Here is a 23,986-nt window from a genome sequence, read left to right as displayed (position 1 = left end):
GAACTTTCTGACACAGAAATGTGAGGAACATGTGTTTTTTTAGCCAAATGTTGAGGTTTGCAAAGGATTCTGGGTAACAGAACCTGGTCAGAGCCCCACAAGTCACCCCATCTTGGATTCCCCTAGGTCTCTGGTTTTCATAAATGCACAGGTTTGGTAGGTTTCTCTAGGTGCCGGCTTAGCTAGAGGCCAAAATCTACAGGTAGGCACTTTGCGAAAAACACCTCTGTTTTCTTTCAAAAAATTGGATGTGTCCACGTTGCGCTTTGGGGCATTTCCTGTCGCGGGCGCTAGGCCTACCCACACAAGTGAGGTATAATTTTTATCGGGAGACTTGGGGGAACGCTGGGTGGAAGGAAATTTGTGGCTCCTCTCAGATTTCAGAACTTTCTGCCACAGAAATGTGAGGAACATGTGTTTTTTTAGCCAAATTCTGAGGTTTGCATAGGATTCTGGGTAACAGAACCTGGTCAGAGCCCGACAAGCCACCCCATCTTGGATTCCCCTAGGTCTCTAGTTTTCAAAAATGCACAGGTTTGGTAGGTTCCCCTAGCTGCCGGCTGAGCTAGAGGCCAAAATCTACAGGTAGGCACTTTGCAAAAAACACCTCTGTTTTAAAAAAAAAAATTAGATGTGTCCTCGCCGCGCTTTGGGGAATTTCCTGTCGCGGGCGCTAGGCCTACCCACACAAGTGAGGGATCATTTTTATCAGGAGACATGGGGGAACGCTGGGTGGAAGGACATTTGTGGCTCCTCTCAGATTCCAGAACTTTCTGCCACAGAAATGTGAGGAACATGTGTTTTTTTAGCCAAATGTTGAGGTTTGCAAAGGATTCTGGGTAACAGAACCTGGTCAGAGCCCCACAAGTCACCCCATCTTGGATTCCCCTTGGTCTCTAGTTTTCAAAAATGCACAGGTTTGGTAGGTTTCCCTAGGTGCCGGCTGAGCTGGAGGCCAAAATCTACAGGTAGGAACTTTGCAAAAAACACCTCTGTTTTCTTTAAAAAAATTGGATGTGTCCACGTTGCGCTTTGGGGCATTTCCTGTCGCGGGCGCTAGGCCTACCCACACAAGTGAGGTATCATTTTTATCAGGAGACATGGGGGAACGCTGGGTGGAAAGAAATTTGTGGCTCCTCTCAGATTCTAGAACTTTCTGCCACAGAAATGTGAGGAACATGTGTTTTTTTAGCCAAATTTTGAGGTTTGCAAAGGATTCTGGGTACCAGAACCTGGTCAGAGCCCCACAAGTCACCCCATCTTGGATTCCCCTAGGTCTCTGGTTTTCATAAATGCAAAGGTTTGGTAGGTTTCCCTAGGTGCCGGCTTAGCTAGAGGCCAAAATCTACAGGTAGGCACTTTGCGAAAAACACCTCTGTTTTCTTTCAAAAAATTGGATGTGTCCACGTTGCGCTTTGGGGCATTTCCTGTCGCGGGCGCTAGGCCTACCCACACAAGTGAGGTATAATTTTTATCGGGAGACTTGGGGGAACGCTGGGTGGAAGGAAATTTGTGGCTCCTCTCAGATTTCAGAACTTTCTGCCACAGAAATGTGAGGAACATGTGTTTTTTTAGCCAAATTCTGAGGTTTGAATAGGATTCTGGGTAACAGAACCTGGTCAGAGCCCCACAAGTCACCCCATCTTGGATTCCCCTAGGTCTCTAGTTTTCAAAAATGCACAGGTTTGGTAGGTTTCCCTAGGTGCCGTCTGAGCTGGAGGCCAAAATCTACAGGTAGGCACTTTGCAAAAAACACCTCTGTTTTCTTTAAAAAAATTGGATGTGTCCACGTTGCGCTTTGGGGCATTTCCTGTCGCGGGCGCTAGGCCTACCCACACAAGTGAGGTATCATTTTTATCAGGAGACATGGGGGAACGCTGGGTGGAAGGAAATCTGTGGCTCCTCTCAGATTCCAGAACTTTCTGCCACAGAAATGTGAGGAACATGTGTTTTTGTAGCCAAATTTTGAGGTTTGCAAAGGATTCTGGGTAACAGAACCTGGTCAGAGCCCCACAAGTCACCCCATCTTGGATTCCCCTTGGTCTCTAGTTTTCAAAAATGCACAGGTTTGGTAGGTTTCCCTAGGTGCCGGCTGAGCTGGAGGCCAAAATCTACAGGTAGGCACTTTGCAAAAAACACCTCTGTTTTCTTTCAAAAAATTGGATGTGTCCACGTTGCGCTTTGGGGCATTTCCTGTCGCGGGCGCTAGGCCTACCCACACAAGTGAGGTATCATTTTTATCAGGAGACATGGGGGAACACTGGGTGGAAGGAAATTTGTGGCTCCTCTCATATTCCAGAACTTTCTGCCACAGAAATGTGAGGAACATGTGTTTTTTTAGCCAAATTTGGAGGTTTGCAAAGGATTCTGGGTAACAGAACCTGGTCAGAGCCCCACAAGTCACCCCATCTTGGATTCCCCTAGGTCTCTAGTTTTCAAATATGCACAGGTTTGGTAGGTTTCCCTAGGTGCCGGCTTAGCTAGAGGCCAAAATCTACAGGTAGGCACTTTGCAAAAAACACCTCTGTTTTCTTTCAAAAAATTGGATGTGTCCATGTTGCGCTTTGGGGCATTTCCTGTCGCGGGCGCTAGGCCTACCCACACAAGTGAGGTATAATTTTTATCGGGAGACTTGGGGGAACGCTGGGTGGAAGGAAATTTGTGGCTCCTCTCAGATTCCAGAACTTTCTGCCACAGAAATGTGAGGAACATGTTTTTTTTTAGCCAAATTCTGAGGTTTGCATAGGATTCTGGGTAACAGAACCTGGTCAGAGCCCCACAAGTCACCCCATCTTGGATTCCCCTAGGTCTCTAGTTTTCAAAAATGCAAAGGTTTGGTAGGTTCCCCTAGCTGCCGGCTGAGCTAGAGGCCAAAATCTACAGGGAGGCACTTTGCAAAAAACACCTTTGTTTTTTAAAAAAAAAGTTAGATGTGTCCACGTTGCGCTTTGGGGTATTTCCTGTCGCAGGCGCTAGGCCTACCCACACAAGTGAGGGATCATTTTTATCAGGAGACATGGGGGAACACTGGGTGCAAGGAAATTTGTGGCTCCTCTCATATTCCAGAACTTTCTGACACAGAAATGTGAGGAACATGTGTTTTTTTAGCCAAATGTTGAGGTTTGCAAAGGATTCTGGGTAACAGAACCTGGTCAGAGCCCCACAAGTCACCCCATCTTGGATTCCCCTAGGTCTCTGGTTTTCATAAATGCACAGGTTTGGTAGGTTTCTCTAGGTGCCGGCTTAGCTAGAGGCCAAAATCTACAGGTAGGCACTTTGCGAAAAACACCTCTGTTTTCTTTCAAAAAATTGGATGTGTCCACGTTGCGCTTTGGGGCATTTCCTGTCGCGGGCGCTAGGCCTACCCACACAAGTGAGGTATAATTTTTATCGGGAGACTTGGGGGAACGCTGGGTGGAAGGTAATTTGTGGCTCCTCTCAGATTTCAGAACTTTCTGCCACAGAAATGTGAGGAACATGTGTTTTTTTAGCCAAATTCTGAGGTTTGCATAGGATTCTGGGTAACAGAACCTGGTCAGAGCCCGACAAGCCACCCCATCTTGGATTCCCCTAGGTCTCTAGTTTTCAAAAATGCACAGGTTTGGTAGGTTCCCCTAGCTGCCGGCTGAGCTAGAGGCCAAAATCTACAGGTAGGCACTTTGCAAAAAACACCTCTGTTTTTAAAAAAAAAATTAGATGTGTCCTCGCTGCGCTTTGGGGAATTTCCTGTCGCGGGCGCTAGGCCTACCCACACAAGTGAGGGATCATTTTTATCAGGAGACATGGGGGAACGCTGGGTGGAAGGAAATTTGTGGCTCCTCTCAGATTCCAGAACTTTCTGCCACAGAAATGTGAGGAACATGTGTTTTTTTAGCCAAATGTTGAGGTTTGCAAAGGATTCTGGGTAACAGAACCTGGTCAGAGCCCCACAAGTCACCCCATCTTGGATTCCCCTTGGTCTCTAGTTTTCAAAAATGCACAGGTTTGGTAGGTTTCCCTAGGTGCCGGCTGAGCTGGAGGCCAAAATCTACAGGTAGGAACTTTGCAAAAAACACCTCTGTTTTCTTTCAAAAAATTGGATGTGTCCACGTTGCGCTTTGGGGCATTTCCTGTCGCGGGCGCTAGGCCTACCCACACAAGTGAGGTATCATTTTTATCAGGAGACATGGGGGAACGCTGGGTGGAAGGAAATTTGTGGCTCCTCTAAGATTCTAGAACTTTCTGCTACAGAAATGTGAGGAACATGTGTTTTTTTAGCCAAATTTTGAGGTTTGCAAAGGATTCTGGGTAACAGAACCTGGTCAGAGCCCCACAAGTCACCCCATCTTGGATTCCCCTAGGTCTCTAGTTTTCAAATATGCACAGGTTTGGTAGGTTTCCCTAGGTGCCGGCTTAGCTAGAGGCCAAAATCTACAGGTAGGCACTTTGCGAAAAACACCTCTGTTTTCTTTCAAAAAATTGGATGTGTCCACATTGCGCTTTGGGGCATATCCTGTCGCGGGCGCTAGGCCTACCCACACAAGTGAGGGATCATTTTTATCAGGAGACATGGGGGAACGCTGGCTGGAAGGAAATTTGTGGCTCCTCTCAGATTCCAGAACTTTCTGCCACAGAAATGTGAGGAACATGTGTTTTTTTAGCCAAATTTTGAGGTTTGCAAAGGATTCTGGGTAACAGAACCTGGTCAGAGCCCCACAAGTCACCCCATCTTGGATTCCCCTTGGTCTCTAGTTTTCAAAAATGCACAGGTTTGGTAGGTTTCCCTAGGTGCCGGCTGAGCTGGAGGCCAAAATCTACAGGTAGGCACTTTGCAAAAAACACCTCTGTTTTCTTTCAAAAAATTGGATGTGTCCACGTTGGTCTTTGGGGCATTTCCTGTCGCGGGCGCTAGGCCTACCCACACAAGTGAGGTATCATTTTTATCAGGAGACATGAGGGAACACTGGGTGGAAGGAAATTTGTGGCTCCTCTCAGATTCCAGAACTTTCTGCCACAGAAATGTGAGGAACATGTGTTTTTTTAGCCAAATTCTGAGGTTTGCATAGGATTCTGGGTAACAGAACCTGGTCAGAGCCCCACAAGTCACCCCATCTTGGATTCCCCTAGGTCTCTAGTTTTCAAAAATGCACAGGTTTGGTAGGTTTCCCTAGCTGCCGGCTGAGCTAGAGGCCAAAATCTACAGGTAGGGACTTTGCGAAAAACACCTCTGTTTTCTTTCAAAAAATTGGATGTGTCCACGTTGCGCTTTGGGGCATTTCCTGTCGCGGGTGCTAGGCCTACCCACACAAGTGAGGGATCATTTTTATCGGGAGACTTGGGGGAACGCTGGGTGGAAGGAAATTTGTGGCTCCTCTCAGATTCCAGAACTTTCTGCCACAGAATTGTGACGAACATGTGTTTTTGTAGCCAAATTTTGAGGTTTGCAAAGGATTCTGGGTAACAGAACCTGGTCAGAGCCCCACAAGTCACCCCATCTTGGATTCCCCTTGGTCTGTAGTTTTCAAAAATGCACAGGTTTGGTAGCTTTCCCTAGGTGCCGCCTGAGCTGGAGGCCAAAATCTTCAGGTAGGCACTTTGCAAAAAACACCTCTGTTTTCTTTCAAAAAATTGGATGTGTCCATGTTGCGCTCTGGGGCATTTCCTGTCGCGGGCGCTAGGCCTACCCACACAAGTGAGGTATCATTTTTATCAGGAGACATGGGGGAACGCTGGGTGGAAGGAAATTTGTGGCTCCTGTCAGATTCCAGAACTTTCTGCCACAGAAATGTGAGGAACATGTGTTTTTTAAGCCAAATTTTGAGGTTTGCAAAGGATTCTGGGTAACAGAACCTGGTCAGAGCCCCACAAGTCACCCCATCTTGGATTCCCCTTGGTCTCTAGTTTTCAAAAATGCACAGGTTTGGTAGGTTTCCCTAGGTGCCGGCTGAGCTGGAGGCCAAAATCTACAGGTAGGCACTTTGCAAAAAACACCTCTGTTTTCTTTAAAAAAATTGGATGTGTCCATGTTGCGCTTTGGGGCATTTCCTGTCGCAGGCGCTAGGCCTACCCACACAAGTGAGGTATAATTTTTATCGGGAGACTTGGGGGAACGCTGGGTGGAAGGAAATTTGTGGCTCCTCTCAGATTCCAGAACTTTCTGCCACAGAAATGTGAGGAACATGTGTTTTTTTAGCCAAATTCTGAGGTTTGCATAGGATTCTGGGTAACAGAACCTGGTCAGAGCCCCACAAGTCACCCCATCTTGGATTCCCCTAGGTCTCTAGTTTTAAAAAATGCACAGGTTTGGTAGGTTCCCCTAGCTGCCGGCTGAGCTAGAGGCCAGAATCTACAGGTAGGCACTTTGCAAAAAACACCTCTGTTTTTTAAAAAAAAAGTTAGATGTGTCCACGTTGCGCTTTGGGGCATTTCTTGTCGCAGGCGCTAGGCCTACCCACACAAGTGAGGGATCATTTTTATCAGGAGACATGGGGGAACGCTGGGTGCAAGGAAATTTGTGGCTCCTCTCATATTCCAGAACTTTCTGCCACAGAAATGTGAGGAACATGTGTTTTTTTAGCCAAATGTTGAGGTTTGCAAAGGATTCTGGGTAACAGAACCTGGTCAGAGCCCCACAAGTCACCCCATCTTGGATTCCCCTAGGTCTCTGGTTTTCATAAATGCACAGGTTTGGTAGGTTTCTCTAGGTGCCGGCTTAGCTAGAGGCCAAAATCTACAGGTAGGCACTTTGCGAAAAACACCTCTGTTTTCTTTCAAAAAATTGGATGTGTCCACGTTGCGCTTTGGGGCATTTCCTGTCGCGGGCGCTAGGCCTACCCACACAAGTGAGGTATAATATTTATCGGGAGACTTGGGGGAACGCTGGGTGGAATGAAATTTGTGGCTCCTCTCAGATTTCAGAACTTTCTGCCACAGAAATGTGAGGAACATGTGTTTTTTTAGCCAAATTCTGAGGTTTGCATAGGATTCTGGGTAACAGAACCTGGTCAGAGCCCGACAAGCCACCCCATCTTGGATTCCCCTAGGTCTCTAGTTTTCAAAAATGCACAGGTTTGGTAGGTTCCCCTAGCTGCCGGCTGAGCTAGAGGCCAAAATCTACAGGTAGGCACTCTGCAAAAAACACCTCTGTTTTAAAAAAAAAAATTAGATGTGTCCTCGCTGCGCTTTGGGGAATTTCCTGTCGCGGGCGCTAGGCCTACCCACACAAGTGAGGGATCATTTTTATCAGGAGACATGGGGGAACGCTGGGTGGAAGGAAATTTGTGGCTCCTCTCAGATTCCAGAACTTTCTGCCACAGAAATGTGAGGAACATGTGTTTTTTTAGCCAAATGTTGAGGTTTGCAAAGGATTCTGGGTAACAGAACCTGGTCAGAGCCCCACAAGTCACCCCATCTTGGATTCCCCTTGGTCTCTAGTTTTCAAAAATGCACAGGTTTGGTAGGTTTCCCTAGGTGCCGGCTGAGCTGGAGGCCAAAATCTACAGGTAGGAACTTTGCAAAAAACACCTCTGTTTTCTTTCAAAAAATTGGATGTGTCCACGTTGCGCTTTGGGGCATTTCCTGTCGCGGGCGCTAGGCCTACCCACACAAGTGAGGTATCATTTTTATCAGGAGACATGGGGGAACGCTGGGTGGAAGGAAATTTGTGGCTCCTCTCAGATTCTAGAACTTTCTGCTACAGAAATGTGAGGAACATGTGTTTTTTTAGCCAAATTTTGAGGTTTGCAAAGGATTCTGGGTAACAGAACCTCGTCAGAGCCCCACAAGTCACCCCATCTTGGATTCCCCTAAGTCTCTAGTTTTCAAATATGCACAGGTTTGGTAGGTTTCCCTAGGTGCCGGCTTAGCTAGAGGCCAAAATCTACAGGTAGGCACTTTGCGAAAAACACCTCTGTTTTCTTTCAAAAAATTGGATGTGTCCACGTTGCGCTTTGGTGCATTTCCTGTCGCGGGCGCTAGGCCTACCCACACAAGTGAGGGATCATTTTTATCAGGAGACATGGGGGAACGCTGGGTGGAAGGAAATTTGTGGCTCCTCTCAGATTCCAGAACTTTCTGCCACAGAAATGTGAGGAACATGTGTTTTTTTAGCCAAATTTTGAGGTTTGCAAAGGATTCTGGGTAACAGAACCTGGTCAGAGCCCCACAAGTCACCCCATCTTGGATTCCCCTTGGTCTCTAGTTTTCAAAAATGCACAGGTTTGGTAGGTTTCCCTAGGTGCCGGCTGAGCTGGAGGCCAAAATCTACAGGTAGGCACTTTGCAAAAAACACCTCTGTTTTCTTTCAAAAAATTGGATGTGTCCACGTTGGTCTTTGGGGCATTTCCTGTCGCGGGCGCTAGGCCTACCCACACAAGTGAGGTATCATTTTTATCAGGAGACATGAGGGAACACTGGGTGGAACGAAATTTGTGGCTCCTCTCAGATTCCAGAACTTTCTGCCACAGAAATGTGAGGAACATGTGTTTTTTTAGCCAAATTCTGAGGTTTGCATAGGATTCTGGGTAACAGAACCTGGTCAGAGCCCCACAAGTCACCCCATCTTGGATTCCCCTAGGTCTCTAGTTTTCAAAAATGCACAGGTTTGGTAGGTTTCCCTAGCTGCCGGCTGAGCTAGAGGCCAAAATCTACAGGTAGGGACTTTGCGAAAAACACCTCTGTTTTCTTTCAACAAATTGGATGTGTGCACGTTGCGCTTTGGGGCATTTCCTGTCGCGGGTGCTAGGCCTACCCACACAAGTGAGGGATCATTTTTATCGGGAGACTTGGGGGAACGCTGGGTGGAAGGAAATTTGTGGCTCCTCTCAGATTCCAGAACTTTCTGACACAGAATTGTGACGAACATGTGTTTTTGTAGCCAAATTTTGAGGTTTGCAAAGGATTCTGGGTAACAGAACCTGGTCAGAGCCCCACAAGTCACCCCATCTTGGATTCCCCTTGGTCTCTAGTTTTCAAAAATGCACAGGTTTGGTAGGTTTCCCTAGGTGCTGGCTGAGCTGGAGGCCAAAATCTACAGGTAGGCACTTTGCAAAAAACACCTCTGTTTTCTTTCAAAAAATTGGATGTGTCCACGTTGCGCTTTGGGGCATTTCCTGTCGCGGGCGCTAGGCCTACCCACACAAGTGAGGTATCATTTTTATCAGGAGACATGGGGGAACGCTGGGTGGAAGGAAATTTGTGGCTCCTCTCAGATTCCAGAACTTTCTGACACAGAATTGTGAGGAACATGTGTTTTTTAAGCCAAATTTTGAGGTTTGCAAAGGATTCTGGGTAACAGAACCTGGTCAGAGCCCCACAAGTCACCCCATCTTGGATTCCCCTTGGTCTCTAGTTTTCAAAAATGCACAGGTTTGGTAGGTTTCCCTAGGTGCTGGCTGAGCTGGAGGCCAAAATCTACAGGTAGGCACTTTGCAAAAAACACCTCTGTTTTCTTTCAAAAAATTGGATGTGTCCACGTTGCGCTTTGGGGCATTTCCTGTCGCGGGCGCTAGGCCTACCCACACAAGTGAGGTATCATTTTTATCAGGAGACATGGGGGAACGCTGGGTGGAAGGAAATTTGTGGCTCCTCTCAGATTCCAGAACTTTCTGCCACAGAAATGTGAGGAACATGTGTTTTTTTAGCCAAATTTTGAGGTTTGCAAAGGATTCTGGGTAACAGAACCTGGTCAGAGCCCCACAAGTCACCCCATCTTGGATTCCCCTAGGTCTCTAGTTTTCAAATATGCACAGGTTTGGTAGGTTTCCCTAGGTGCCGGCTTAGCTAGAGGCCAAAATCTACAGGTAGGCACTTTGCGAAAACACCTCTGTTTTCTTTCAAAAAATTGGATGTGTCCACGTTGCGCTTTGGGGTATTTCCTGTCGCGGGCGCTAGGCCTACCCACACAAGTGAGGGATCATTTTTATCGGGAGACTTGGGGGAACGCTGGGTGTAAGGAAATTTGTGGCTCCTCTCAGATTCCAGAACTTTCTGCCACAGAAATATGAGGAACATGTGTTTTTGTAGCTAAATTTGGAGGTTTGCAAAGGATTCTGGGTAACAGAACCTGGTCAGAGCCCCACAAGTCACCCCATCTTGGATTCCCCATGGTCTCTAGTTTTCAAAAATGCACAGGTTTGGTAGGTTTCCCTAGCTGCCGGCTGAGCTAGAGGCCAAAATCTACAGGTAGGCACTTTGCAAAAAACACCTCTGTTTTCTTTAAAAAAATTTGATGTGTCCACATTGTGCTTTGGGGCATTTCCTGTCGCAGGCGCTAGGCCTACCCATACAAGTGAGGTATCATTTTTATCGGGAGACTTGGGGAAACGCTGGGTGGAATGAAATTTGTGGCTCCTCTCAGATTCTAGAACTTTCTGCCACAGAATTGTGACGAACATGTGTTTTTTTAGCCAAATTTTGAGGTTTGCAAAGGATTCTGGGTAACAGAACCTGTTCAGAGCCCCACAAGTCACCCCATCTTGGATTCCCCTTGGTCTCTATTTTTAAAAAATGCTCAGGTTTGGTAGGTTTCCCTAGGTGCCGGCTGAGCTGGAGGCCAAAATCTTCAGGTAGGCACTTTGCAAAAAACACCTCTGTTTTCTTTAAAAAAATTGGATGTGTCCACGTTGCGCTTTGGGGCATTTCCTGTCGCGGGCGCTAGGCCTACCCACACAAGTGAGGTATCATTTTTATCAGGAGACATGGGGGAACACTGGGTGGAAGGAAATTTGTGGCTCCTCTCAGATTCCAGAACTTTCTGCCACAGAAATGTGAGGAACATGTGTTTTTTTAGCCAAATTTTGAGGTTTGCAAAGGATTCTGGGTAACAGAACCTGGTCAGAGCCCCACAAGTCACCCCATCTTGGATTCCCCTTGGTCTCTAGTTTTCAAAAATGCACAGGTTTGGTAGGTTTCCCTAGGTGCCGGCTACGCTGGAGGCCAAAATCTACAGGTAGGCACTTTGCAAAAAACACCTCTGTTTTCTTTTAAAAAATTGGATGTGTCCACGTTGCGCTTTGGGGCATTTCCTGTTGTGGGCGCTAGGCCTACCCACACAAGTGAGGTATCATTTTTATCAGGAGACATGGGGGAACACTGGGTGGAATGAAATTTGTGGCTCCTCTCATATTCCAGAACTTTCTGCCACAGAAATGTGAGGAACATGTGTTTTTTTAGCCAAATTTTGAGGTTTGCAAAGGATTCTGGGTAACAGAACCTAGTCAGAGCCCCACAAGTCACCCCATCTTGGATTCCCATAGGTCTCTAGTTTTCAAATATGCACAGGTTTGGTAGGTTTCCCTAGGTGCCGGCTTAGCTAGAGGCCAAAATCTACAGGTAGGCACTTTGCGAAAAACACCTCTGTTTTCTTTCAAAAAATTGGATGTGTCCACGTTGCGCTTTGGGGCATTTCCTGTCGCGGGCGCTAGGCCTACCCACACAAGTGAGGGATCATTCTTTCAAAAAATTGGATGTGTCCACGTTGGTCTTTGGGGCATTTCCTGTCGCGGGCGCTAGGCCTACCCACACAAGTGAGGTATCATTTTTATCAGGAGACATGAGGGAACACTGGGTGGAAGGAAATTTGTGGCTCCTCTCAGATTCCAGAACTTTCTGCCACAGAAATGTGAGGAACATGTGTTTTTTTAGCCAAATTTTGAGGTTTGCAAAGGATTCTGGGTAACAGAACCTGGTCAGAGCCCCACAAGTCACCCCATCTTGGATTCCCCTAGGTCTCTAGTTTTAAAATATGCACAGGTTTGGTAGGTTTCCCTAGGTGCCGGCTTAGCTAGAGGCCAAAATCTACAGGTAGGCACTTTGCGAAAAACACCTCTGTTTTCTTTCAAAAAATTGGATGTGTCCACGTTGCGCTTTGGGGCATTTCCTGTCGCGGGCGCTAGGCCTACCCACACAAGTGAGGGATCATTTTTATCAGGAGACATGGGGGAACGCTGGGTGGAAGGAAATTTGTGGCTCCTCTCAGATTCCAGAACTTTCTGCCAAAGAAATGTGAGGAACATGTGTTTTTTTAGCCAAATTTTGAGGTTTGCAAAGGATTCTGGGTAACAGAACCTGGTCAGAGCCCCACAAGTCACCCCATCTTGGATTCCCCTTGGTCTCTAGTTTTCAAAAATGCACAGGTTTGGTAGGTTTCCCTAGGTGCCGGCTGAGCTGGAGGCCAAAATCTACAGGTAGGCACTTTGCAAAAAACACCTCTGTTTTCTTTCAAAAAATTGGATGTGTCCACGTTGGTCTTTGGGGCATTTCCTGTCGCGGGCGCTAGGCCTACCCACACAAGTGAGGTATCATTTTTATCAGGAGACATGAGGGAACACTGGGTGGAAGGAAATTTGTGGCTCCTCTCAGATTCCAGAACTTTCTGCCACAGAAATGTGAGGAACATGTGTTTTTTTAGCCAAATTCTGAGGTTTGCAAAGGATTCTGGGTAACAGAACCTGGTCAGAGCCCCACAAGTCACCCCATCTTGGATTCCCCTTGGTCTCTAGTTTTCAAATATGCACAGGTTTGGTAGGTTTCCCTAGGTGCCGGCTTAGCTAGAGGCCAAAATCTACAGGTAGGCACTTTGCGAAAAACACCTCTGTTTTCTTTCAAAAAATTGGATGTGTCCACGTTGCGCTTTGGGGCATTTCCTGTCGCGGGCGCTAGGCCTACCCACACAAGTGAGGGATCATTTTTATCAGGAGACATGGGGGAACGCTGGGTGGAAGGAAATTTGTGGCTCCTCTCAGATTCCAGAACTTTCTGGCAAAGAAATGTGAGGAACATGTGTTTTTTTAGCCAAATTTTGAGGTTTGCAAAGGATTCTGGGTAACAGAACCTGGTCAGAGCCCCACAAGTCACCCCATCTTGGATTCCCCTTGGTCTCTAGTTTTCAAAAATGCACAGGTTTGGTAGGTTTCCCTAGGTGCCGGCTGAGCTGGAGGCCAAAATCTACAGGTAGGCACTTTGCAAAAAACACCTCTGTTTTCTTTCAAAAAATTGGATGTGTCCACGTTGGTCTTTGGGGCATTTCCTGTCGCGGGCGCTAGGCCTACCCACACAAGTGAGGTATCATTTTTATCAGGAGACATGAGGGAACACTGGGTGGAAGGAAATTTGTGGCTCCTCTCAGATTCCAGAACTTTCTGCCACAGAAATGTGAGGAACATGTGTTTTTTTAGCCAAATTCTGAGGTTTGCATAGGATTCTGGGTAACAGAACCTGGTCAGAGCCCCACAAGTCACCCCATCTTGGATTCCCCTAGGTCTCTAGTTTTCAAAAATGCACAGGTTTGGTAGGTTTCCCTAGCTGCCGGCTGAGCTAGAGGCCAAAATCTACAGGTAGGGACTTTGCGAAAAACACCTCTGTTTTCTTTCAAAAAATTGGATGTGTGCACGTTGCGCTTTGGGGCATTTCCTGTCGCGGGTGCTAGGCCTACCCACACAAGTGAGGGATCATTTTTATCGGGAGACTTGGGGGAACGCTGGGTGGAAGGAAATTTGTGGCTCCTCTCAGATTCCAGAACTTTCTGCCACAGAATTGTGACGAACATGTGTTTTTGTAGCCAAATTTTGAGGTTTGCAAAGGATTCTGGGTAACAGAACCTGGTCAGAGCCCCACAAGTCACCCCATCTTGGATTCCCCTTGGTCTCTAGTTTTCAAAAATGCACAGGTTTGGTAGGTTTCCCTAGGTGCCGGCTGAGCTGGAGGCCAAAATCTTCAGGTAGGCACTTTGCAAAAACACCTCTGTTTTCTTTCAAAAAATTGGAAGTGTCCATGTTGCGCTTTGGGGCATTTCCTGTCGCGGGCGCTAGGCCTACCCACACAAGTGAGGTATCATTTTTATCAGGAGACATGGGGGAACGCTGGGTGGAAGGAAATTTGTGGCTCCTGTCAGATTCCAGAACTTTCTGCCACAGAAATGTGAGGAACATGTGTTTTTTAAGCCAAATTTTGAGGTTTGCAAAGGATTCTGGGTAACAGAACCTGGTCAGAGCCCCACAAGTCACCCCATCTTGGATTCCCCTTGGTCTCTAGTTTTCAAAAATGCACAGGTTTGGTAGGTTTCCCTAGGTGCCGGCTGAGCTGGAGGCCAAAATCTACAGGTAGGCACTTTGCAAAAAACACCTCTGTTTTCTTTCAAAAAATTGGATGTGTCCACGTTGGTCTTTGGGGCATTTCCTGTCGCGGGCGCTAGGCCTACCCACACAAGTGAGGTATCATTTTTATCAGGAGACATGAGGGAACACTGGGTGGAAGGAAATTTGTGGCTCCTCTCAGATTCCAGAACTTTCTGCCACAGAAATGTGAGGAACATGTGTTTTTTTAGCCAAATTCTGAGGTTTGTATAGGATTCTGGGTAACAGAACCTGGTCAGAGCCCCACAAGTCACCCCATCTTGGATTCCCCTAGGTCTCTAGTTTTCAAAAATGCACAGGTTTGGTAGGTTTCCCTAGCTGCCGGCTGAGCTAGAGGCCAAAATCTACAGGTAGGGACTTTGCGAAAAACACCTCTGTTTTCTTTCAAAAAATTGGATGTGTGCACGTTGCGCTTTGGGGCATTTCCTGTCGCGGGTGCTAGGCCTACCCACACAAGTGAGGGATCATTTTTATCGGGAGACTTGGGGGAACGCTGGGTGGAAGGAAATTTGTGGCTCCTCTCAGATTCCAGAACTTTCTGCCACAGAATTGTGACGAACATGTGTTTTTGTAGCCAAATTTTGAGGTTTGCAAAGGATTCTGGGTAACAGAACCTGGTCAGAGCCCCACAAGTCACCCCATCTTGGATTCCCCTTGGTCTCTAGTTTTCAAAAATGCACAGGTTTGGTAGGTTTCCCTAGGTGCCGGCTGAGCTGGAGGCCAAAATCTTCAGGTAGGCACTTTGCAAAAACACCTCTGTTTTCTTTCAAAAAATTGGAAGTGTCCATGTTGCGCTTTGGGGCATTTCCTGTCGCGGGCGCTAGGCCTACCCACACAAGTGAGGTATCATTTTTATCAGGAGACATGGGGGAACGCTGGGTGGAAGGAAATTTGTGGCTCCTGTCAGATTCCAGAACTTTCTGCCACAGAAATGTGAGGAACATGTGTTTTTTAAGCCAAATTTTGAGGTTTGCAAAGGATTCTGGGTAACAGAACCTGGTCAGAGCCCCACAAGTCACCCCATCTTGGATTCCCCTTGGTCTCTAGTTTTCAAAAATGCACAGGTTTGGTAGGTTTCCCTAGGTGCCGGCTGAGCTGGAGGCCAAAATCTACAGGTAGGCACTTTGCAAAAAACACCTCTGTTTTCTTTCAAAAAATTGGATGTGTCCACGTTGCGCTTTGGGGCATTTCCTGTCGCGGGCGCTAGGCCTACCCACACAAGTGAGGTATCATTTTTATCAGGAGACATGGGGGAACGCTGGGTGGAAGGAAATTTGTGGCTCCTCTCAGATTCCAGAACTTTCTGCCACAGAAATGTGAGGAACATGTGTTTTTTTAGCCAGATTTTGAGGTTTGCAAAGGATTCTGGGTAACAGAACCTGGTCAGAGCCCCACAAGTCACCCCATCTTGGATTCCCCTAGGTCTCTAGTTTTCAAATATGCACAGGTTTGGTAGGTTTCCCTAGGTGCCGGCTTAGCTAGAGGCCAAAATCTTCAGGTAGGCACTTTGCGAAAACACCTCTGTTTTCTTTCAAAAAATTGGATGTGTCCACGTTGCGCTTTGGGGTATTTCCTGTTGCGGGCGCTAGGCCTACCCACACAAGTGAGGGATCATTTTTATCGGGAGACTTGGGGGAACGCTGGGTGTAAGGAAATTTGTGGCTCCTCTCAGATTCCAGAACTTTCTGCCACAGAAATATGAGGAACATGTGTTTTTGTAGCTAAATTTTGAGGTTTGCAAAGGATTCTGGGTAACAGAACCTGGTCAGAGCCCCACAAGTCACCCCATCTTGGATTCCCCTAGGTCTCTAGTTTTCAAAAATGCACAGGTTTGGTAGGTTTCCCTAGCTGCCAGCTGAGCTAGAGGCCAAAATCTACAGGTAGGCACTTTGCAAAAAACACCTCTGTTTTCTTTAAAAAAATTTGATGTGTCCACATTGTGCTTTGGGGCATTTCCTGTCGCAGGCGCTAGGCCTACCCATACAAGTGAGGTATCATTTTTATCGGGAGACTTGGGGAAACGCTGGGTGGAATGAAATTTGTGGCTCCTCTCAGATTCTAGAACTTTCTGCCACAGAATTGTGACGAACATGTGTTTTTTTAGCCAAATTTTGAGGTTTGCAAAGGATTCTGGGTAACAGAACCTGGTCAGAGCCCCACAAGTCACCCCATCTTGGATTCCCCTTGGTCTCTATTTTAAAAAAATGCTCAGGTTTGGTAGGTTTCCCTAGGTGCCGGCTGAGCTGGAGGCCAAAATCTTCAGGTAGGCACTTTGCAAAAAACACCTCTGTTTTCTTTAAAAAAATTGGATGTGTCCACGTTGCGCTTTGGGGCATTTCCTGTCGCGGGCGCTAGGCCTACCCACACAAGTGAGGTATCATTTTTATCAGGAGACATGGGGGAACACTGGGTGGAAGGAAATTTGTGGCTCCTCTCAGATTCCAGAACTTTCTGCCACAGAAATGTGAGGAACATGTGTTTTTTTAGCCAAATTTTGAGGTTTGCAAAGGATTCTGGGTAACAGAACCTGGTCAGAGCCCCACAAGTCACCCCATCTTGATTCCCCTTGGTCTCTAGTTTTCAAAAATGCACAGGTTTGGTAGGTTTCCCTAGGTGCCGGCTACGCTGGAGGCCAAAATCTACAGGTAGGCACTTTGCAAAAAACACCTCTGTTTTCTTTCAAAAAATTGGATGTGTCCACGTTGCGCTTTGGGGCATTTCCTGTTGTGGGCGCTAGGCCTACCCACACAAGTGAGGTATCATTTTTATCAGGAGACATGGGGGAACACTGGGTGGAAGGAAATTTGTGGCTCCTCTCATATTCCAGAACTTTCTGCCACAGAAATGTGAGGAACATGTGTTTTTTTAGCCAAATTTTGAGGTTTGCAAAGGATTCTGGGTAACAGAACCTGGTCAGAGCCCCACAAGTCACCCCATCTTGGATTCCCATAGGTCTCTAGTTTTCAAATATGCACAGGTTTGGTAGGTTTCCCTAGGTGCCGGCTTAGCTAGAGGCCAAAATCTACAGGTAGGCACTTTGCGAAAAACACCTCTGTTTTCTTTCAAAAAATTGGATGTGTCCCTGTTGCGCTTTGGGGCATTTCCTGTTGCGGGCGCTAGGCCTACCCACACAAGTGAGGGATCATTTTTATCGGGAGACTTGGGGGAACGCTGGGTGTAAGGAAATTTGTGGCTCCTCTCAGATTCCAGAACTTTCTGCCACAGAAATATGAGGAACATGTGTTTTTGTAGCCAAATTTTTAGGTTTGCATAGGATTCTGGGTAACAGAACCTGGTCAGAGCCCCACAAGTCACCCCATCTTGGATTCCCCTAGGTCTCTAGTTTTCAAAAATGCACAGGTTTGGTAGGTTCCCCTAGCTGCCGGCTGAGCTAGAGGCCCAAATCTACAGGTAGGCACTTTGCAAAAAACACCTCTGTTTTCTTTCAAAAAATTGGATGTGTCCACATTGTGCTTTGGGGCATTTCCTGTCGCAGGCGCTAGGCCTACCCACACAAGTGAGGTATCATTTTTATCAGGAGACTTGGGGAAACGCTTGGTGGAAGGAAATTTGTGGCTCCTCTCAGATTCTAGAACTTTCTGCCACAGAATTGTGACGAACATGTGTTTTTTAAGCCAAATTTTGAGGTTTGCAAAGGATTCTGGGTAACAGAACCTGGTCAGAGCCCCACAAGTCACCCCATCTTGGATTCCCCTTGGTCTCTAGTTTTCAAAAATGCACAGGTTTGGTAGGTTTCCCTAGGTGCCGGCTGAGCTGGAGGCCAAAATCTACAGGTAGGCACTTTGCAAAAAACACCTCTGTTTTCTTTCAAAAAATTGGATGTGTCCACGTTGCGCTTTGGGGCATTTCCTGTCGTGGGCGCTAGGCCTACCCACACAAGTGAGGTATCATTTTTATCAGGAGACATGGGGGAACGCTGGGTGGAAGGGAATTTGTGGCTCCTCTCAGATTCCAGAACTTTCTGCCACAGAAATGTGAGGAACATGTGTTTTTTTAGCCAAATTTTGAGGTTTGCAAAGGATTCTGGGTAACAGAACCTGGTCAGAGCCCCACAAGTCACCCCATCTTGGATTCCCCTAGGTCTCTAGTTTTCAAATATGCACAGGTTTGGTAGGTTTCCCTAGGTGCCGGCTTAGCTAGAGGCCAAAATCTACAGGTAGGCACTTTGCGAAAAACACCTCTGTTTTATTTCAAAAAATTGGATGTGTCCACGTTGCGCTTTGGGGCATTTCCTGTCGCGGGCGCTAGGCATACCCACACAAGTGAGGGATCATTTTTATCGGGAGACTTGGGGGAACGCTGGGTGTAAGGAAATTTGTGGCTCCTCTCAGATTCCAGAACTTTCTGCCACAGAAATATGAGGAACATGTGTTTTTGTAGCCAAATTTTGAGGTTTGCAAATGATTCTGGACAACAGAACCTGGTCAGAGCCCCACAAGTCACCCCATCTTGGATTCCCCTAGGTCTCTGGTTTTTATAAATGCACAGGTTTGGTAGGTTTCCCTAGGTTCCGGCTGAGCTAGAGACCAAAATCTACAGGTAGGCACTTTGCAAAAAACACCTCTGTTTTCTTTAAAAAAATTGGATGTGTCCATGTTGCGCTTTGGGGCATTTCCTGTCGCGGGCGCTAGGCCTACCCACACAAGTGAGGTATAATTTTTATCGGGAGACTTGGGGGAACGCTGGGTGGAAGGAAATTTGTGGCTCCTCTCAGATTCCAGAACTTTCTGCCACAGAAATGTGACGAACATGTGTTTTTTTAGACAAATTGTGAGGTTTGCAAAGGATTCTGGGTAACAGAACCTGGTCAGAGCCCCACATGTCACCCCATCTTGGATTCCCCTTGGTCTCTAGTTTTCAAAAATGCAGAGGTTTGGTAGGTTTCCCTAGGTGCCGGCTGAGCTAGAGGCCAAAATCTACAGGTAGGCACTTTGCAAAAAACACCTCTGTTTTCTTTCAAAAAATTGGATGTGTCCACATTGCGCTTTGGGGCATTTCCTGTCGCAGGAGCTAGGCCTACTCACACAAGTGAGGTATCATTTTTATCGGGAGACTTGGGGAAATGCTGGGTGGAAGGAAATTTGTGGCTCCTCTCAGTTTCCAGAACTTTCTGCCACAGAAATGTGAGGAACATGTGTTTTTTTAGCCAAATTTTGAGGTTTGCAAAGGATTCTGGGTAACAGAACCTGGTCAGAGCCCCACAAGTCACGCCATCTTGGATTCCACTTGGTCTCTAGTTTTAAAAAATGCACAGGTTTGGTAGGTTTCCCTAGGTGCCGGCTGAGCTGGAGGCCAAAATCTACAGGTAGGCACTTTGCAAAAAACACCTCTGTTTTCTTTCAAAAAATTGGATGTGTCCACGTTGCGCTTTGGGGCATTTCCTGTCGCGGGCGCAGGGCCTACCCACACAAGTGAGGTATCATTTTTATCAGGAGACATGGGGGAACGTTGGGTGGAAGGAAATTTGTGGCTCCTCTCATATTCCAGAACTTTCTGCCACAGAAATGTGAGGAACATGTGTTTTTTTAGCCAAATTTTGAGGTTTGCAAAGGATTCTGGGTAACAGAACCTGGTCAGAGCCCCACAAGTCACCCCATCTTGGATTCCCCTAGGTCTCTAGTTTTCAAATATGCACAGGTTTGGTAGGTTTCCCTAGGTGCCGGCTTAGCTAGAGGCCAAAATCTACAGGTAGGCACTTTGCAAAAAACATCTCTGTTTTCTTTCAAAAAATTGGATGTGTCCACATTGCGCTTTGGGGCATTTCCTGTCGCAGGCGTTAGGCCTACCCACAAAAGTGAGGTATCATTTTTATCAGGAGACTTGGGGGAACGCTGGGTGGAAGGAAATTTGTGGCTCCTCTCAGATTCCAGAACTTTCTGCCACAGAAATGTGAGGAACATGTGTTTTTTTAGCCACATTTTGAGGTTTGCAAAGGATTCTGGGTAACAGAAGCTGGTCAGAGCCCCACAAGTCACCCCATCTTGGATTCCCCTTGGTCTCTAGTTTTCAAAAATGCACAGGTTTGGTAGGTTTCCCTAGGTGCCGGCTGAGCTAGAGACCAAAATCTACAGGTAGGCCCTTTGCAAAAAACACCTCTGTTTTCTTTCAAAAAATTGGATGTGTCCACGTTGCGCTTTGGGGCATTTCCTGTTGCGGGCGCTAGGCCTACCCACAAAAGTGAGGTATAATTTTTATCAGGAGACTTGGGGGAACGCTGGGTGGAAGGAAATTTGTGGCTCCTCTCATATTCCAGAACTTTCTGCCACAGAAATGTGAGGAACATGTGTTTTTTTAGCCACATTTTGAGGTTGTCAAAGGATTCTGGGTAACAGAACCTGGTCAGAGCCTCAAAAGTCACCCCATCTTGGATTCCCATAGGTCTCTAGTTTAAAAAAATGCACAGGTTGGGTAGGTTTCCCTAGGTGCCGGCTGAGCTAGAGGCCAAAATCTACAGGTAGGCACTTTGCAAAAAACACCTCTGTTTTCTTTCAAAAAATTGGATGTGTCCACGTTGCGCTTTGGGGCATTTCCTGTCGCGGGCGCAGGGCCTACCCACACAAGTGAGGTATCATTTTTATCAGGAGACATGGGGGAACGTTGGGTGGAAGGAAATTTGTGGCTCCTCTCATATTCCAGAACTTTCTGCCACAGAAATGTGAGGAACATGTGTTTTTTTAGCCAAATTTTGAGGTTTGCAAAGGATTCTGGGTAACAGAACCTGGTCAGAGCCCCACAAGTCACCCCATCTTGGATTCCCCTAGGTCTCTAGTTTTCAAATATGCACAGGTTTGGTAGGTTTCCCTAGGTGCCGGCTTAGCTAGAGGCCAAAATCTACAGGTAGGCACTTTGCAAAAAACATCTCTGTTTTCTTTCAAAAAATTGGATGTGTCCACATTGCGCTTTGGGGCATTTCCTGTCGCAGGCGTTAGGCCTACCCACAAAAGTGAGGTATCATTTTTATCAGGAGACTTGGGGGAACGCTGGGTGGAAGGAAATTTGTGGCTCCTCTCAGATTCCAGAACTTTCTGCCACAGAAATGTGAGGAACATGTGTTTTTTTAGCCACATTTTGAGGTTTGCAAAGGATTCTGGGTAACAGAAGCTGGTCAGAGCCCCACAAGTCACCCCATCTTGGATTCCCCTTGGTCTCTAGTTTTCAAAAATGCACAGGTTTGGTAGGTTTCCCTAGGTGCCGGCTGAGCTAGAGACCAAAATCTACAGGTAGGCCCTTTGCAAAAAACACCTCTGTTTTCTTTCAAAAAATTGGATGTGTCCACGTTGCGCTTTGGGGCATTTCCTGTTGCGGGCGCTAGGCCTACCCACAAAAGTGAGGTATAATTTTTATCAGGAGACTTGGGGGAACGCTGGGTGGAAGGAAATTTGTGGCTCCTCTCATATTCCAGAACTTTCTGCCACAGAAATGTGAGGAACATGTGTTTTTTTAGCCACATTTTGAGGTTGTCAAAGGATTCTGGGTAACAGAACCTGGTCAGAGCCTCAAAAGTCACCCCATCTTGGATTCCCATAGGTCTCTAGTTTAAAAAAATGCACAGGTTGGGTAGGTTTCCCTAGGTGCCGGCTGAGCTAGAGGCCAAAATCTACAGGTAGGCACTTTGCAAAAAACACCTCTGTTTTCTTTCAAAAAATTGGATGTGTCCACGTTGCGCTTTGGGGCATTTCCTGTCGCGGGCGCAGGGCCTACCCACACAAGTGAGGTATCATTTTTATCAGGAGACATGGGGGAACGTTGGGTGGAAGGAAATTTGTGGCTCCTCTCATATTCCAGAACTTTCTGCCACAGAAATGTGAGGAACATGTGTTTTTTTAGCCAAATTTTGAGGTTTGCAAAGGATTCTGGGTAACAGAACCTGGTCAGAGCCCCACAAGTCACCCCATCTTGGATTCCCCTAGGTCTCTAGTTTTCAAATATGCACAGGTTTGGTAGGTTTCCCTAGCTGCCGGCTTAGCTAGAGGCCAAAATCTACAGGTAGGCACTTTGCAAAAAACATCTCTGTTTTCTTTCAAAAAATTGGATGTGTCCACATTGCGCTTTGGGGCATTTCCTGTCGCAGGCGTTAGGCCTACCCACAAAAGTGAGGTATCATTTTTATCAGGAGACTTGGGGGAACGCTGGGTGGAAGGAAATTTGTGGCTCCTCTCAGATTCCAGAACTTTCTGCCACAGAAATGTGAGGAACATGTGTTTTTTTAGCCACATTTTGAGGTTTGCAAAGGATTCTGGGTAACAGAACCTGGTCAGAGCCCCACAAGTCACCCCATCTTGGATTCCCATAGGTCTCTAGTTTAAAAAAATACACAGGTTGGGTAGGTTTCCCTAGGTGCCGGCTGAGCTAGAGGCCAAAATCTACAGGTAGGCACTTTGCAAAAAACACCTCTGTTTTCTTTCAAAAAATTGGATGTGTCCACATTGCGCTTTGGGGCATTTCCTGTCGCAGGCGCTAGGCCTACCCACACAAGTGAGGTATCATTTTTATCGGGAGACTTGGGGAAATGCTGGGTGGAAGGAAATTTGTGGCTCCTCTCAGATTCTAGAACTTTCTGCCACAGAAATGTGAGGAACATGTGTTTTTTTAGCCACATTTTGAGGTTTGCAAAGGATTCTGGGTAACAGAACCTGGTCAGAGCCCCACAAGTCACCCCATCTTGGATTCCCCTTAGTCTCTAGTTTTCAAAAATGCACAGGTTTGGTAGGTTTCCCTAGGTGCCGGCTGAGCTAGAGACCAAAATCTACAGGTAGGCACTTTGCAAAAAACACCTCTGTTTTCTTTAAAAAAATTGGATGTGTCCACGTTGCGCTTTGGGGCATTTCTTGTCGCGGGCGCTAGGCCTACCCACAAAAATGAGGTATCATTTTGATCAGGAGACTTGGGGGAACGCTGGGTGGAAGGAAATTTGTGGATCCTCTCAGATTCCAGAACTTTCTGCCACAGAAATGTGAGGAACATGTGTTTTTTTAGTCAAATTTTAAGCTTTGCAAAGGATTCTGGGTAACAGAACCTGATCAGAGCCCCACAAGTCACCCCATCTTGGATTCCCCTAGGTCTCTAGTTTTCAAAAATGCACAGGTTTGGTAGGTTTCCCTATGTGCCGGCTGAGCTTGAGGCCAAAATCTACAGGTAGGCACTTTGCAAAAAACACCTCTGTTTTCTTTCAAAAAATTAGATGTGTCCACATTGCGCTTTGGGGCATTTCCTGTCGCAGGCGCTAGGCCTACCCACACAAGTGAGGTATCATTTTTATCAGGAGACTTTGGGAAATGCTGGGTGGAAGGAAATTTGTGGCTCCTCTCAGATTCTAGAACTTTCTGCCACAGAAATGTGAGGAACATGTGTTTTTTTAGCCAAATTTTGAGGTTTGCAAAGGATTCTGGGTAACAGAACCTGGTCAGAGCCCCACAAGTCACCCCATCTTGGATTCCCCTAGGTCTCTAGTTTTCAAATATGCACAGGTTTGGTAGGTTTACCTAGGTGCCGGCTTAGCTAGAGGCCAAAATCTACAGGTAGGCACTTTGCGAAAAACACCTCTGTTTTCTTTCAAAAAATTGGATGTGTCCACGTTGCGCTTTGGGGCATTTCCTGTCGCGGGCGCTAGGCCTACCCACACAAGTGAGGGATCATTTTTATCAGGAGACATGGGGGAACGCTGGGTGGAAGGAAATTTGTGGCTCCTCTCATATTCCAGAACTTTCTGCAACAGAAATGTGAGGAACATGTGTTTTTTTAGCCAAATTTTGAGGTTTGCAAAGGATTCTGGGTAACAGAACCTGGTCAGAGCCCCACAAGTCACCCCATCTTGGATTCCCCTAGGTCTCTAGTTTTCAAATATGCACAGGTTT

This window comes from Pleurodeles waltl, chromosome 2_2 (assembly GCF_031143425.1).
Source record: "Pleurodeles waltl isolate 20211129_DDA chromosome 2_2, aPleWal1.hap1.20221129, whole genome shotgun sequence".
NCBI lineage: Eukaryota > Metazoa > Chordata > Amphibia > Caudata > Salamandridae > Pleurodeles > Pleurodeles waltl.
Note: the sequence above shows the minus strand (reverse complement) of the source record.